This window comes from Myotis daubentonii, chromosome 7, assembly GCF_963259705.1.
Source record: "Myotis daubentonii chromosome 7, mMyoDau2.1, whole genome shotgun sequence".
Classification (NCBI taxonomy): domain Eukaryota; kingdom Metazoa; phylum Chordata; class Mammalia; order Chiroptera; family Vespertilionidae; genus Myotis; species Myotis daubentonii.
Window position 1 is genome coordinate 55,457,294 of NC_081846.1, and position 6,303 is coordinate 55,463,596.

The following is a 6,303-nucleotide window of genomic DNA, read 5'->3' on the forward strand; positions in this document are numbered from 1 at the left end:
TCCGTAGGCACTCAAAGGCCTGGGGTAATAAGATTTCTTATCAAATGGCAAGAAATCTTCCTACCAGCCAGATAAGACAGTAGTAAAGATTTTTGTCCAAGAAGCCAATGAATTTCTTTTAAGTACTAATTGTGGATTTCAAAATAAGGATATTGAACTATTTCTGCTAAAGCAAAGGTTATGCAGATGATAGAAGACAGTATCCAACTAATACTAAATATATGTGTTCATTTGGGCCATACGTATATTATAATCATTGTTCAGATAATTGAATTAATTTCATCTTTTAGATTAGTACTTCCCCCAAATTGGTCAGAATTACCCAGGAAATATTAGAAACTACATATGCCTTGCCTTTATTCCATGTGGCAATGTCCAGGGGAGAAGTCTGGGCATGTGTTTTTTTAAAAGAGCCACAATGATTCTGAGCCAGGTTTGGAATCATTGATTTATGAATGCCAAATAACTAGTTCTTAATTTGTTGTGTTTGGTTACTTTGTCTATCTTAAAAACCAATGTAACTGTCATCTGGTGATCTGTAATGTATATGGTTGAATCAGTCAATTATTCATGCAAAAAATATCCTAAAATGCAATCTTGGGGAGACCCATTAATGGTTCTCATCACTGAAACATTGCATTAAAGACTGCTCTCTTGATTTCTTAGTTCAGCTCCAATGTGCTAAATTTAATTTACTATTAGGATATAATGAGACTGGGCAATAGTTTAGAAACCTCACTGGATAACTTAATGTAGCCTTGTTCATCATTTTGTGGTGAGTAAAATAGTTTGATAGTTTATTGTATAGGCCTTCCCTACTTACACTTTTCACTTTTTTCATCCCCAGTCTACATGTATCAGGCTCTCCTCCATTGTTTGTGGTTTCATGGTGGGAAGGGAGGCAGGGTGCAGACAGAGAAAGACTTTCTCCCTGATGTTTTCCAAAAGCCCAACCCCTTAGGAGAATTCACAAGACTTGAGGAAAAGGTCAAGGGAACATAAGTTTTGGAGAAGAAACAGAGTTACCTAGACAAGCAAGCTGGAGGATGGGGCTAGGAGATAGTGAGGAAGCCTTACTCCTCTGAGGAAGCCCCAGGATTTGCCAACGCCTTAGTGGTGGCCGCTTGATGTACCAGGTGAAGTTTCAGAGGTTTCTGCCCCCTAAAAAGCACCTGAATCCCAAGAATGGGACCCCTTCATCTGGGGTGAGGTGGGTGGATGGTTGTGAATAACGAACGGTGGCTAGCTCAGCATTTATCTATAGGACCAGAAGACCAGAGACTAGAGGCCTTGCCATCCCGTCCTGACACCTTGCATGGTATTAGGCCCTATTTTCATTTCCTGGGACTTCCCTAGCAAAGAACCACAAACTGGGTGACCTAGAAAAAGGAACAGCTATTGTCTCACATTTCTGGATACTGGAAGTCTAAAATTGGAGTATGCCCCTGCCTTTCCCCTTTCCCCACCTCTTCCTTCCTCAGGCTCCCCTCCCCTCCCCTCCCCTCCCCTCCCCTCCCTCTTTCTCACCACCCCTCCCTCTCCCTCCCCTCCCCTCCCTCTCTCTCACCAATGCCTTTCTCCCCCTTTCTTCCCTCAAGGTGTGTACCTTTGCTTTCTTTCTCCTAAGCTCCAACGGCCCTTCTTTTGCCTCAGTAACTCATTCCCTGAGTCACTTTCTAGATAAACTTTTGCTAGTATTTGAGTTCCTTGGCTCTGAATTCCTTTCTTAGCCGAGCTCAAGGACCGCGATATAACATCTGGTGCCTTCCCCGCTGTGATTTTTAAAGATTCCTGCAAGAAACACAACTGAGGACTGAAGATGTTCTGCTGATCGTGGCAACACAAGTGAACAGCAAGAACATGGCGGAGCGGACGTCTATCCTCAGCGCAAACCCTTCCCACACCCCGCCTGTAAGGCCCAGATCCTATCTGCTCAGGGTGTTCCCTGGAATGAGCTGCGCATTCATGAGTGCGGGCCGACCTGAAGGCACTCACATACCTTCTGAACTCAGCACCAGGTCCAGCCCTCGTCTTTCACATGGAGCCTCCTTCCTGGCCCCGTGGGGCTGCCTGTCTGCACTCCTACAAGCAGCTGCAGCAGCATCTGGGGCACCGGATGCCTCACCGCCACACCCTCCGTGCTCCATCCCTCCATGACGGCAGCCCCCACCCCTCCTGCCACCCCCAGAGCCTCCTCATTCACGCTCACCAGCTATTTTCATACTCAGGAGCTGTTGGGGATCCGAATAGCACAGGCCACGTCTGCCTCTCTGGTGATCCCCTCTCTCTGCTGTTAGTGCTCAAACTGTTCACCACAGGAGGCGCCCACAAATCCAGGCTTAGGCCACCAGGCTGCTAACAAGGACAGCTGTGGGATGCTGCATTCAGAACTGGGGGAGGACGCCAGCTTGGTAGTATGTGAAATCAGTAAATAGATCGATGCCATAAAAATAAAATAAAATAAAATAAAATAAAATAAAATAAAATAAAATAAAATAAAATAAAATAAAATAAAATAAATAAATAAATAAATAAAATAAAATAATAATAAAATAAAATAAAATAAAATAAAATAAAATAAAATAAAATGAAGGTGTCAGCAGGGCCATGCTTCCTCTGAAACCTATAGAAAAGGGTCACTCTTTGCCTCTTCCACCAGGCACCGGCACTCCTTGGAGTTCCTTGGTTTGCAGATGTATCACACCAATCTCTGCCCCCATCATCAATGCCTGTCTTGCCCCTGTGTGTCTCTCTCCTTTCCTTCTAGAACACCAGTCACATTGGATTGAGGGTGCATCTCACTCCATTATAATAACCTCATCTTAATTAATTATGTCTGCAATGACCCTTTGTCTAAGTAAGGTCACATTCTGAGATACTGTGGTTAAGGACTCCAACACATCTTTTTAGGGGAAACAATTCAGTCCATAACAGGCCCCAGCACCTCAACCTGACCCCAAAGTAAGAAGGAACCCCAGAATTCCAGAAGTGAAGCTACTTACAAACTGGTGGGGTCAGGACCTGGATACCAAATTAAAGCAATTGAGAGAAAATTAAAAATAAAAATATATATTGCATATTTGAATTTGTAGACTGAAAATCCTGTGCACTCTCACTTCATCCAAATGTTTAGCATTATATGAAGGGCTTAATATTTTAACCATCTTTTGTATGCAATAGACCTGGTACTGCTTCTCTGCACCAGCTCCCCAGCCCCACCCTCAGAGTTTCTGTTTAGCACATTGTAAGTGCCTGTCAAATGTGAAATAAATGAATAAATAAGTGTATCATGGAGAATTCCAACAGAAAACATGCAATTTACTGGATATTATTAGAACCTGATATTTTGCTTTGAAAATATCAAAACTACTTATAATAAAGTCAGTTTCTACTTTGATTTCTGAACCTAATGTTACTATAAAAGCCATTTCAGTTAAAGAAAATTAGTTTTATTTAGGATCTCCTTTTTAATTTTCATAGTTACTTTTCCTATATTTTACTTGACTCTTTCTTCTCCTTCAAAAAAATAGATCACAGGAGAGTTGCAATTCCTCTAAAAAGTCTAAATGCAGTTACAACATTTAAAGCTCATTTGATTCAAAGTATTCCTTAGAACAGTGGCTTTTTGAAAAGGTTAATTTTCTTCTAATGTAGTCAGATTTTTAAATCAGAATGCTAGTGCTCTAGTAGTTGTGTTAATTTCAGAAATGGCAACCAAAACTTCAGTCTTATAATAAACTACGAAAATAATAGTTACAGAACCCATGTCATTCTTGAACTGAAGCAAAAATAAGACCCAATATATTACATAGAAACATTTTAAAAGATAGGAATTTGATTTAAGTGGCATAACATAGTTTGTGACCTTGTTTCATGGATAAAAATAGGCAAACTTTCCCCTGTGTCCTTCTCATCTTTTTGAGGAAGAAACATAAAATCAGATGCTTGCATTGTTGGGTTTGAGCTCCCTTATGGGGGCATTTAAAGCTTTTTTATAGTCCTTGAATTCAGAAAAAAAAATATTTATTTTTTTAAATACTGTGTGTGTGTGCGCGCATGTTCTGAAAAAAAAAAAAAATGTTTGACTTAACATCAAGCCAAAAGACACAAACCCCCTGATCTCTTGCCATGAAGGAGTAATAACCTTTGATGTTACTGCAAAAGATTCCCAGCTGTTCAAAACAATTCCAGGTCATTAAACTAGTTTTAAAAATTAAATCTTTGTTTTTGGAATCATAAATATAGATGGAAACTACAGCCCACAAATAGATATGAGTTTACTATTTAATATCTGCTCAATTTATACCCATCCTCCCATTACCTCCCACAAACTTTAGTATCATGTTAGGACTGGAAGTACTTTAGACTGACAGGAAGGTGAGTTTTAGGAAGTCGTTTATTCGATCCCTCTTTTTCCAAACTGAGCTCTTCTTAAACGTCCTTAGACACGGAGGTTGAAAGTCCTCCCAAACCACTGTGGGCATGTGTTTTCTTTTGAGGATACAGGATTTGGAGGGAAGCCAGAAAAGTACAGTTTAGAAGTCTTAGTAAATTTGCTGCTTCCCGATTGTTGATTGGACCAATAGATGGAATGAGAAGCCACAGGATTGGATCTTATTCTTGACAGAGCACTAAAAGAACTGCCAGTGCCCCAGCCTTGACCTAATCCCAGTTGGTTTAAAGAAATGGAAAGGAATGAAAGAGGACACACTTAGTGCTCTCAGGGGAAACAAAAACAAAACCTTATAGTGCTAAATCAGAGCAGAGTTCTACAAGAACTAAATTGTCACATTAGTTTGGTGACCAAGGCCATCTCCTTTAGCAAAGTACAGAGACTCTAGAAACAAGCTTAATAGTCCTATTTGCTCCAGTCCTGCAGTGGTCAGTGACTATGAACTTGGTCAAATGCCTAGTTATAGCAGAAAATTCCAATAAAAGCCTAAGATATGAAGGATGTGGTTGTGACTAGCATGGTATGCCTACTATGGAGGTAAACTAAGAATAATCTATATTTAGAATACCTTAATTTTTGCCCAAACCTTTATCAAATGTTTTTGAAATAAGAAACTTTGGGGAGGTAGGGTGTGATTTATTGGCAACTGAGAAGCTACCCATTAGATGATACAACACACAGCAAAGAGGCTCTGGAATTCTAGCTATGAAGACATTCACGCTAGATTTAAACCCAAACAATCTGTTTCCTGGAATGGAGTACTTGGGATGGGAAATTGGATAACCAGGTGGAAACAATTAGTACGTAGTTAGAAGTAAGAAACAGATTTTATGTGAGAAGTTGGAGTTTAAGACATTTGAAGAAACTCACTACCATAAGTATTAATTTTGAAGATGGATGGGCACAGGGATCAGAATAAAGCCTTGAGTTAATGGCTAAAAGGAGAAAGGGAGTCAGCAAAGGAGATAAGCGTTGAAGAGGTGGAGAAAGAATTCAGTGTTTCAGAGACGGAAGCTTGGACAAATTTTTAAGGAAAGAAGATAATCAACAGTTCCAATACTCCAGAGAGATTTAATGAGGTAAAAACTGAGAAAATGACATGGGGCTGATAGAAAAGCACAAGAGAAAAATTATTTCAGGGTTTGGTATGAGTGGAAACCAGATTACAAAAGCTTAATATGAGAATTAGGTGATGAAATTAACACAATCAATAAACATTACCGATTCAGGAATTTGGCAGTGAAAGATAGTTCTATTGGTGCAGTAGTAAGAGAAGACAATGTTGAAGCAGAGATTTGTGGTCAAGGTAGAGAAAAACCTGTGTATGTTAAGGGCAGAGAACAAGTAGTGGTTCTTTGTTGTTTTTGTTTGTTTTTTATGAAGGCAAATTTAACTGTAAAGAATATATCTCAAAACACTGAGAAATCCATTAAAATTATCTCTGTAAATGTAGCATGTTTTGGATGTATAAATCTAAAATAAAAGGTTTTTTAAATATATTTTATTGATTTTTATAGAGAGGAAGAGAGAGGGATAGAGAGTTAGAAACATCAATGAGAGAGAAACACCGACCAGCTGCCTCCTGAACACCCCCTACTGGGGATGTGCCCACAACCAAGGTACATGCCCTTGACCGGAATCGAACCTGGGACCTTTCAGTCTGCAGGCCAACGCTCTATCCACTGAGCCAAACCAGTTAGGGCTAAAATAAAAGTTTTTTGTTTTGTTTTTAAATTAAATTTATTGGGATGATAGGATCATACAGGTTTCAAGTGTGTATTTCTATGATACGTGACCTGTATATTACATTGCATTCCCAGCACCCAAAGTCAAATCATTTTCCATCACCA